The sequence below is a fragment of the Trichosurus vulpecula genome, chromosome 3 (assembly GCF_011100635.1).
Source record: "Trichosurus vulpecula isolate mTriVul1 chromosome 3, mTriVul1.pri, whole genome shotgun sequence".
NCBI lineage: Eukaryota > Metazoa > Chordata > Mammalia > Diprotodontia > Phalangeridae > Trichosurus > Trichosurus vulpecula.
In genome coordinates this window covers 315,967,973-315,979,981 of record NC_050575.1, presented here as the reverse complement: position 1 = coordinate 315,979,981, position 12,009 = coordinate 315,967,973, and the positions used below count along the sequence as shown (strand labels likewise).

At 39.7% G+C, this 12,009-nt stretch overlaps 1 protein-coding gene across 1 annotated transcript in view; it reads right to left on the bottom strand.

The window, feature by feature from the left end:
- ARHGAP25 (Rho GTPase activating protein 25) overlaps positions 1–12,009 on the bottom strand; it is a 97,477-nt gene that overhangs the window by 85,130 nt on the left and 338 nt on the right. The window lies entirely within an intron of this gene.

Below are 12,009 nucleotides of genomic sequence, written 5' to 3'. Positions count from 1 at the left end.
GAAAAATTGAGATTACTTGCCATGAGCTCCCCCTTTTCCCCTTTTCCTCATCTCAGGATCACTCATACACCACTTTCCTTATTCATTCCTGACTCACATGATGAGATGGCCTTACTCCTTATCAAGGCAGACCCTTCTACTTGTTCAAATAATCCCATTCCACCGATCTTCTCCAACAGATTTTCCCCTCTATCGTCCCCACTTTTTCATTTGTTTTCAATCTCTCCCTTTCTACTGGCTCATTCTCATGTCTCCTCCATCCTGAAAAAAAATCCTCACTTGATCCTTCCATCCCCAACTATCATCCTTGTATCCATGGATGTAAATAGTCTGTATCTATTATAAAGGTTCATGTTGTCTCCCCACTTAGAATGTAACCACTTTGAGGGCAGGGACTTTTGTCTTTGTATCCCCAGTGATTCTCTAGCCTCATTTTCCCCACCCTTCTCCAAGAGAGACTTTCATTCTTGCCAGATGCTTTTTTATCAGGGCTAGTATTGGGGGTCTGAAAGCCCTCAGTTCTTCCAAAGTGGCATGATACAAGGAGAGGTGTGTTCACCATTCTCCTGGCTTGTGCTCTACCTCACTTAAATCCAACTTACAAGCAAGCCAAGACATCACCTTCATGATGTCATTGGTCCCCTTTGAGATCGAAGGACGAACAACAACATCCCCAATGATTAGCAAAGTCTGTAGTGCTCAATAAATGCTTATTGATCAATTCCTTGACACATGTTCAGCCCTGTGTTTAGCCTTCCGGTCACCCAGAGTCACACCCTGAAAATCAACCCTAACTCATTCCCCTCCCGCTTCCCCCACTTCCAATCTGTTTTCTGATCTTCATGCTACCTCCACAATATGTCTCATCTCTCTGTTCTCTTTCCTCCTCTCATACAACAGTCTCTCTAGTTCAAGCCCTTGTAACCAACTTCTTGCCTGGATGATTGCAATAGCATCCTAATCAGTCTCCTAGCTTCAGGCACCAATTCATCCTCCACAGTTACCAGCTGACATGCCTAAAGCATGGGTCCAACCATGCCACTCCCCTGATCATTAATCTCCAATAGCTCCTTATTGCCCCTGCACAAAAACATTCCTCCATTTCACATTTAAATCCCATCATGATCTGGCTCCAGCCTACCTTTCCAGGCTTATAATCAGGTTTATATAGATCAGTATAGATCTCCTTCACCCAGCATAGCAGAGACAAACTTACCTACTTGCTATTCCTCACACACAATATTCCATCTCCCATCTCTTTACCCAAGATGTGCCTCAAACCTGGAATGCACTCCATCCCCACTTACACCTCCTGGAATCCCTGGCTTCCTCTAATCCAACTCCAAAACTATTGCTGTTAATGAAAATAGAACAGCATAAAAACAGCAGTCCTCTTTCATTCCACATCTGTTTGTTCTCCTCCTAGTTTCATCTATAAATGGTCTTGGGATAATATGGTTTAACTGACTCTTATGCCAAACCCTTCAACAAGCTCATTTTCTTCTTTGAGAATGGCTGTTTTGTGAAGCAATGCTGCTTGTAGTTTTTCATCTTATTACTATATACTGTTTAATAATTTTTGAATTATAGTTGCTTTAGATTAAATCATCTGGCTAGAAATAACCCAGAACTAGTTAGTTATATCCTAAATGCCTGCAAGGGTAAAGTGGTGAATGATTTAAACCAAGGTTTTTCCTATATTATTCATTAAGTAGGAAAAAACTGCCAGACCTTATCCTCTCCCTGATCCTCCAGAAATACTTGAGTAGTCTTAGCAGCCCATTTCCTGGGACCCACCTGATTCAGAACTAGAGAATAGAAACAATCACGAAATCATTTTAATATTCTGATTCAGCAATGTTCAGCATTGCCCACTGGGACGATCCTGACTGGTGCTACAGAAGATAAGCTTGCTCATTCACATGGTCTTCCAGCACAGTGTTAGATATCTGTTTTTCATTTTTGTTCTCATGGGCTTCCTCACTATAGGTTCTGAAAACCAAAAACCTCATCCTAAACTTGCTGTTTCATTTTTTCACACTTTGCCTTGGGTGTAAAGATATTGGAAACCAAGTAGCAAAATGTACTTTTAGTCCCCCGCCTACTAACACAAAGTCCCTGTGTTCGGACTGGAGTTACTTATGGGGAAAGTGCTAGTTCTGACAACTCCCTCAGAAGTCTCTTTTGAAAAGAGGAGTTTAGTCAAGTTGAAAAAAAAAACATTTTAAATGAGCACCTTAGGAAATTATCTCTAAGGAACTTCCCAACTCTTCACAGTTTATTTTTCAGAGGTTCTGACACTCTGTGTTCTAAAGTTCCTGAAAGTTCATGTTCTAAGGGTCCTGCTAGCTCTGACATTCTGAGTTCTAAGGTCCATAAGGATACGCCTACCATTCTATGTTTATGGTTTTGTGATTCTTTTTGTACAATGTGGATTCTACTTTTTTCTTTCCAAACTGAACCCCTTGATAGTCCAAGCCTTTCCTCCAAATATGATATAATTTACCTTAGTATTGAATGCACTAATAGAAAAGATGAATTGCTTATTCAAACCAGCTTTCAAACTTGAGGTGAATTTTGAGGCATGACCAAGTTGATGAAGCAAATTATAAAATTGGGTTCTTCTATCCTGGCTGGTAAAGATTCTATACGTGAATATGTTTACTGCCAAGAACTGATGCACAAGAACATGACAACTGATCTAAAACAAGCCAGTGTAGAATATTACTCCATTTCAAAAGAAAAATGCTTATTTCCATTGCACACACAAAGCGTGTAAACTTCACCTGAGCAATAATATCCTGACCACAGCTACCCTTTCATCAATAAAATATCATAGCACACTCCCTTTGAGACTGGAAAAGTGTTACCTGGCAACAGCAAGCTATATATAGTCCTCCTCCACTCACTGATGCCATCTGAATCCATTTACAGCCACCATTTGTATGTAAGTGCTCCCCTGGTTGAAAAAGCAGTAGACTTGCACTGTATTAGAAATGTGACTGTTTTGGAAACAGAGATGGGAAATACACAGATCCTTTTATTTGGTTTGGTTTGGTTTTCATAAAAATTCTTAGAAGCTGATGCAAAACATCTTTGCCATAAAGAGAAATGCAGCTGACGTCTAAATCCTAATGTTTTCCGTTGAGTACAGACAGACTATTGCATAGCCAGAAGCATCCTACAGTTGCTAGATAGGCTGTCAGTTCAATTAAAGTTTGCAGAGGGGGTGATTGTACCTGGAAATTGGTTCTGAAAAGAAGGTAAATATTTTGCCCTTTCGATACTCTTAGGAACAAATAATTTATATGGCAAATTGTTATTTCTATATTTGTTCATGCACTATGAATGGGCATTGATGTTAATGTTGTTTTTGTTTTAAGCTTCACAAACTAGAAACTAAAATACACTATATTACTGAGTGAAAAAATTAATTCTAGTGCCTTTCCCTATTAATTATTTCCTATTTATCCTGTATACAGATTGCTATGTATGTATTTGTTTGCATGTAGTCTCTCCCATTCAATTGTAAGCTCCTTGAGGGGAAGGAATGTCTTTTGCCTCTTTCTGTGTCATCAGTGCTTAGTACAATGCCTGCACATAGTAGGTACTTAATAAATGTTTATCGATTGATTAGTAACTGAGCTTTTGCTCTAAACCAGTGGTTCTTGATATGGCCTAGGGAAAACTGGGGGCTGTAAGGCCCTTTAAATGGGTCTACAAGGTCAAAACTATTTTCATAATAAAACCAAGATATTTTAATTTCTAATACATAAATATTGATAGCTAAAACACATATAAGCAAAAGCTTTTTGGGGGTCCTACAAAGGGATTCTAAGACCAAAACATTTGAGAAATGATACTCTAAAACAAGACTGACCTTGGCTGCCATGTCACTGTGCTTTGGCCAGTCATGAAGTATGGTGCTGACCATTTCAATTGTGCCTGTTTTAACATGGGTTAAATTTCTCTGGAAAATACTTGATATAATTTGGCAAATTATAAGGCTCTAGACATGGCAGTTGTTGAGCAAAACCATAAAATATTAAATTGATATAGCTTAGCGAAAAGGAAATGACTGGTTTCATGCATAATAGTCATTTCACAATCAGCTGTATGTGTGCAGTCACATCACCAACTGATCAAAGTGAAATCTCTGGAGAAACAAAAGTGCTGTAATTTTGGAACCAATGGTCATGTGCTGATAAAAGTTATTTGGGAAAAGATGAAATATATTAGTACATGCTGTATTCTTTTTTTAATAGCAAGAAGGAATAGAAGCTAACAAAAATGAAATTAAAAATATTCAAAGTATTCCTTAACAAATATGTGAGCAAAGATATGAAGTTTTCAGAAGAAATATAAATCGTCAACAACCATAATGAAAAAAATGTTCCAAATAGCTAACAATAAGAGAAATGTAAACTAAAATGACTCCAATATTTCACCTCACACCCTTAAAACTGATAGATATGACAAAAAAAAATGAGAGTAGCCAAGGCTGGAGAGGCTGTGGAAAAACAGGCATATTAACAACTGTTAGTTGAGTTCAGAATTGTTCTAACACAGTATCTACTTTTGCAATGAAGTTACTGTATATCAAATTATATGTTGACAATTTTGGATCTTGTCAATTTCTTCATAAAATGTCTTTATTTCCTCATCCTCTATAACAGATGTTGACACATAAGCCACAATTATTGTCATGCTAGGCTTTTTGGTTACTCTCATTGTGAACCCTGAAAGATGAGGTGAAGAATTGTTCCATTAAATGATGTTTCTTGTTGGTTTTGTGCTTTCAGTGAAACCATTGAAGGGATCTCAAAGACCATCCTTTCATTCAGCTGCAATTTCTGGTTTCATTTTTAGTGATAATATGTTCAATGTGGATATGGTTCAGTTCTTCCAATAGCATGTCAACTAATTGGTCATTGAATTAAAATCACACCTTAAACAAGACCAATAATTAAATTTAAAGCTATAGACAGCCTAAGAACTGTGGAATTCTTAGCCTTCCAGACCCTACTCCACTGCCATGACACAAAACAAAACAAAACAAAATATTATTATCTAATGACAAGTCTTTTTGCAAATGAAATAGAATTGTGCTGATTTAGGTTTTAATAGGTTAAACTGTAGAATGTCTGTAGAATGTTTATTTCCTAAAGAGATCACAGACTGTTAAAAGTGAGAAGAAATCACCGAGTTCACCTCATTCATTTTGCTGATAAAACCGAGACCAAGAAAGAGAAAGTGGTTTGCCCAGGGTCACACAGTAAGATGGTGACCAATGGTTACATAAAAAAAGAAAAAAAAAGAAGTAGAAACAGTAACTCCCTTGTGATCAAATGTGGGATGGCCCTAGAAAACTCTCCCACCAAAGACAGTGATCCCACATATCTCAAAGCCTCGATTGGCTGACAGCCTAGCTACTCTTTGGCATCATGCCATGCTCTCCACTGTTAGAGCACAGTTAATAGCCTCCAGAATCAGCAGCTTGCATGCTCAACACTGCCATCACACTCTTCTATTGGTATCTGCTACCTCAAGGCGCTGGGGGAAGGCAGAAAAGGGTACTTCATCATACAAAGTAGGTAAAGGTTCAGCTGCCTTCACCCTTAAATGGCCAGCTAGGTGGCACAATGGTTAGAATGCTGGGCCTGGAGTCAGGAAAACTCATCTTCCTATGTTCAGATCTGGCCTTAGACACTTCCTAGCTGTGTGACTCTGGGCAAGTCATTTAACCCTGTTTGCCTCGGTTTCCTCATCTGTAAAATGGGCTGGAGAAGGAAATGGCAAGCCAAATGGGGTCACAAAGACTCAGATAGGACTGAACAACAACAAAAGGTACACAACTGACACCCTCCCATCTCTCAAGTTCTAATCTCTGGGAGCACCACTCCCTCACCTCCTTGCTCTCAGATTACTGCCAGCCAATCTCTGATGAGGTACTCCTCTCCTAGGGCATTTTAACAGATAACCCTTAAAAAATTAAAAATCTGCAGGACCGAATTTCAGCTTCTGTGACAGGTACAGCGGGGCATTTTGCTGTATGTATGTACACAGGCTTTGCAATTATAGCATACAGGTCAGCCCTGATTATATTGGTAAATTCCATGTTTATATTGGTAAATGATTTGTTTGGGAAAAGGGGGAGAGGGGTGTCATTGGGCATTTTTTAAGCTCTCAGGCTCATTTTCTTTCTTACTATCTCCTCTGAGGTGAGTTCTCTGTCTTAGATTTTGAAACCATTTCCTGTTACTGAAGGAAAGGATGCATATGGTAGCTATTTAGTGGGGGTGGGGAAGGGATGTTGGAAACATCTCCTCCAGGTCTTCTGTTCAGGGATTCTTCACATAGGGTATTGTAAGAGGCCAATTCTCTCTTTCCCCATCACTACTTTCAGCAATTACGAAGTGTCCGCTGCACAACAGGCATCCTGGAAGGGAATATTTAGGCCTATCTGAAACATTTCCATCTGAAGCATGGATAAGGAGAGGGACTAGACCTGTGCTTTCTTGGGTGTATGGAGCTCTCTGGATGAGGAAACTCCTCCTACCAATGTAAGGAGGTGCTCCTCCTCTGCTGCTTACTGTCCTAGAAAGGTACCCAGAGCACTGAAGGAATGGGCCTGGGATTATGTAGCCAGCATGTGTCAGAAGTGGGATTTGAACCTGGATCTTCCTGGTTCTGAGGCCTGCTCTCTAACAGGGATACACATCTGTAACAAGTATTACCCTAACACTAATGATAATCATTTTTTGTTATTCCGGGTTCAAATCTTACCTCTAAGACTTATCAATTGTGTGATAAGAAATTTAATCTCCCTAGGTTTGAGTTTTCTCATCTATAAAATGAGAGCATTGAATTATGTGATTTCTGAGATCCCCTCAATAGATCTATAATCCTGTGATCTAGAAGTGTTCCAATTTGAAAGCAAATGAAAAGGATGTGAAAAGAAAAATTACAATAATATTAATGATTTTGGTTGTTCAGTCATGATCCCATTTGGGGTCTTCTGGGCAAAGATACTGGAGTGGTTTGCCATTTCCTTCCCCAATTCTACAGGTGAGGAAACTGAGGCAAACAGAGTTAAGGCACTTGTCACAAAGCTAGGAAGTGTCTGAGGCCAGACTGGAACTCAGGAAGATGAATCTTCCTGACTCCAGGCCCAGCACTCCATCCGCTGCTCCACCTAGCTGCCCCAATGATAATAGTACTCTTCCACTAAAGCAGATGGGGAAACAAGCTGGGGGGCAGGGGGCGGGGTGGAGTGAAGGGACTTGCACATGGTGATCCAGCTGTTACATGGCAGACCAGGACTGAATCTGAAGTATCCTGACTTCAAGTCTAGTACTCTTTACACAATTCACCACATAGTCTTAGCTCTCATCTCCATAGTCAGTACCTTATATAAGGTTTAGAAAACTGCATATATCGTATCAGTCGATAAAGGGTACATTAGAAATCATTTAGCCTGACACTTTCATTTTACACATTAGGAAAATGAGACCCAGAGGAGGAAAGTGACTTCCCCAAAGTCACACAGCTAGCTAGTTACAGAGCTAGATTTCAGATCCTAGGCTTCTGTATCTGGGGCCAGTGCTCCTGACAACACATCCCACTGCAGGGAATGTTCAAATCCCAGCAGTGCTACTTACAAGCTCCCTTTCTCTTTTTCATCTGTTGAATTCCTACCCATCTTTGATGGACAACTCAAACCCCACCTCCTCCCAGTCACTTCCCTCCTCTGACTTCTGTTTCCTCATCTGTAAAATGAGGGAGTTTAACTAGATGTTCTTCCTGCGCAGACAAACTATGAAGATAAAGTGTGAGTGTATCTGCTTTCCCTCTCTCCCACTCCAGTCTCTCCTGTATATCTCTCTCCACCAGAATGATTTTTTCCCTTTTAATTCAATAATTTGTCATTATGATTTTCTTCATTATGAGAGAAGGAATTTAAGCACATCTGAGGCAAATTTAAGCACATCTTCTAAATTCTTTATTCCAATCATATCAACAAAACTATTGTCAGCTTTCTGTTGGGAGTATAACAGGCAGTTTAGTGCTGATAAGACATTTTCGCTAAGCTCCCAGATTGATTTGCACGAACCCAGAATAGCAACCAGGGAATGCGGATTTAAAGAAATGTAAGCAGACATAGTGAGGCAAATAGTAATCTGAGAAGGAAGTTTATGAAGAAGAAAACTAGTGACCAAGAGGCTACGAGGCACAGCAGGTTAAGAAGTAGAGCCTGGAAGAGGGAGAGATACCTTTACATAATTACTCTTTGGGGATACTTCATTCCTTTCAATTTTTCTGTTGTATTTAGTATCCAAACCCAATTTCCTTTCCTATAACTTAATAATACTTCCACATTCTTTCTCTTTTTCCTCTTCTATTTGCTAGGCTTCAAGTAACCTGTAGCCCCCTCAGATAGCAATGATTCTTTTTAGGAACCCTGGTGCATATAATGAAAAAGTCCCAGGATTTGGAGTCAAAGGCCTGAGTTTGAGTCATGGCCCCACCATTTACTATCTATATAATCATGGGCAAATAATTTCATTTATCTGATCTCCAGCTTCCTCATCTGTAAAATGAGGGGGATGGGCTTGGTATGTGTGAGAGCTGATCCAGTGTCCACAACTAAGTTTGGCATCAATACAGTGAGCCCCTAGGAATGGGGGAGGGCAACAGATTGCCCAAGGAGGGGCGAATCAGCCCAGGTCAGAAACAGAACAGACCAAAGCTTCTCTGCCTATGAGTAGTGGTATCAGGCCTGTGAATAGCCCTTACATTTGCAGCCTGGGCAAAATGAGGAGAACAAGTCTTTGAAATAAAATAAAATAAAGGGATAGGGTGGATAAGATGGTTTTGAAAGTCCCTTCCTGTTCTAACATCTTATGATATTACCCTGTATTTGTAAAATGACTGAACTATTACGAGAGACTCATTAGTGGTTTACATTTTCTCAATCCCTGTCACGAAATCCATGAAATCGTTCAATATACAGATGACCACCACAATTCAGATCCAAATCAAAGAGAAATCACTCTTCCCAGTCCACTCTTCGTCTCTTCATCCTCCTACTTCCTGTTCAGCACAGGTTGAAGCACAAGGCTTCAACCACAGCCCTACCCATCGACAATCTCTATACAGCTGGCTCCCAGATCGGCAGCCCTATTCCCAGAATCCTCCCCAATACTACAGTCACATATTTCCAAATGCTTGATGGTGAATTCCAACCAGATGTCCTACAAGCACCTCTTAAGCCCCAAATGTCTGAAATTGGACTCATCTTCCCCCACCAGAAAAAAAAACCTCAAACCTTTTGCTCTTTATCTTAACTATTTTTTATTTTTGTTGATGGTCCCAACAGCTTTCCAGTTAGCCAGGCTTGAAACCTTAGGATCATCTTTGAGCCTGCCCTCTTCCCCAAACCTTCCTCTGACTCTCAGCCCATCCAGACAGTTGCTTAGTAGGATTGATTCTACTCCCTGGATTTCTAATCGATTGATTATCTTATTTCTACTCCCAATACAACTACACGTGTTCAAGCTCTAGTCGCCTCTACATGGGCCTTATTCTCTGCGTTCTCTACTTTGTTCTGTACATCCTTTATGCTGCTTCCAGAGTAATCTAAAACAATATGATTATTTTACTCTTCTAATCAAAACCTTCATTAATTGAATAGTTTTTGGACTGAACCTGGTTTAGGGAATTCCAAGTAAGAAAACTCCCTCTACCGATACAGACATAGAGATAGAGGTAAGCCGAGCAAGTTATGACCTTGGTGCTGAGAGGTTGGGTAACTTGAACGTAGAACTGATTTGTGTCATAGGAAAGAGTTCAGCCTAGGTCTTCCTGACTCTAAGGCCTGCTCTCTGTCCACTATACCATGCTGAATCTCTCTGCATTATTTACCTAAATATACATAAATCCCTTATCCTGGTCTTCAAGATCCTCCACAATAGGGTTCCAATTTACTTTTCCAGCCCAATCTCACACTATGCCCCTTCACATATTCAACATGCCAACCAAACTAGACTTTCCATTTCAGTTTCCTCATATGTAAAATGAAAAGTTTGGACTAGAAGATGAACTCTAAAATTCCTTCCAGATCTAAATTTATAATTCTGCAGTCCTATTGTCCTTCATCTGTATGCCTTTGCTCAGCCAGTAGGGGAGAACCTACAGCATCAAGGTTATTTGCGGCCCTGTAGATCCTCAAGGGCAGCCCTTTGACTGAATCCAAACTTCACAGAACAAATCCCCTTAATAACAAATCCAAGTAAAACTTGGACTCAGTCAAAAGTCTGCCCCCAAGGACCTGGAAGGCCACATGTGGCTACAAGACTGCAGGTTCCCCACCCCTGGCTCAGCCCATCCTCCATGTGAGGAATTAAAGGCTCACCCATCCAACTGTTTGGATGGGCTGAGAGTCAGAGGAAGATTTGGGGAAGAAGGCAGGATCAAAGATGACCCTAAGTTTTTAAGCCTGGGTAGCTGGAAAGATGCTGGTACCATCAACAAAAATAAAAAATAATTCAGAGGAAGAGCAAAAGGTGTTTTTGTTTTGTTTCATTTTGTTTTGGTGGGAGAGGATGAGTTTGATTTTGGACATTTGGGGCATGATATGCTTGTAGGACATCTAGGTGGAATTCTCCATCAGGCATTTGGAAATATGTGACTGGAGTATTGGGATGAATTCTGGGCTATAGGCCACCCTCATTTCTGTTAATTAGAAACCTTCAATTAAAGGCTTTCTGACATGGATTGGTAGACTCAGTATCCATTCCATCGAGCCTTCCTTAATCCTCCTAGCTAAAGGTTATCTGAGAAATCTGAGGAGGAAGAGTATGATTGCATTTCCACACATCACCTAAATAATAGCTAGCATTTACATGAAAGTTAATAACTTACAAAGTAAACATCTCACTTTTGTTTCACTAAACAAACCACAGCCTCCTTATTGGAGTATAGAATATATCTTATTTCATCATTTAATTTTTACAGTGCCTTGCACACAGTAGGCACTTAATAAATGGTTTGGCGAATTAAATTGAAAAAAGTAAAAAACTTTGAGGTCTAAAAAGTCATGAGACAAGACTATTAAGCAATCCTCTCTCTATATCAGCAGCTCTCTGTATATTTATTCAGTAGCCTTGAATCAAAACACAGGGTCCATGTGTGCTAGTAATGGGGTGAACATTTCTACTTATGAGATGACTAGATTTATTGCTGATCTACCTGAATTCAGGTTTGAGGAACCTTAGAACAGAGCATAGAGAATATCAGAGCTGGAAAAGAATACAGAACATGGGATATAAAATGTCTGAGTTGAAAATTACTTTACAACAGATTTTAGAATATCTACTGTGCAAAAGGATTTAGAATGTAAAACATAGAATGTCCGAGCTTAGAAGGAACCTTAGAATATAGAATAGCAGAGCTGAAAGGAATGTTAGCAATTATCCATCTTGTCTAAATGTTCTTAATTGGGGGTTTGTGAACTTTTTTTTAATACTTAGATAACTGCTTTTCAACATTATTGATTTCTTTTGTAATCCTGTATTATTTTATGTATTTAAAAATGCTATCCTGAGAAAGGGTCCATAGGTTTCACCAGATTGCCAAGGGGGTTCTTGCCACACACACACAAAAAAAATTAAGAACTCTCTTGTTTTAAAGTAAGGACTAGAGATGGTGATGGTCTCATGTGTTGTGTGAATGTATTTATTCAGTAACCCTTGCCTTACAAGGGCACTTCACTGACAATCAATTCCACTTTAGTCTTGGAAGTCCATATTACTTACTCTTTATTCAACCAGAGGCCTACAAGAAACAAGAAGCCTCAGTCCCATATCTGGATTTAATGCAAATTTCCTCCTAAGCCCAGCCTGACTCAATTTTTTTTTTTAAGGAAGCCACTCTCTCTCTGCTGACCCACATGCAAATGGTTGGGCGGCAAGTCATAACTTAAGCACATACAAGACACAGGAAGACCCA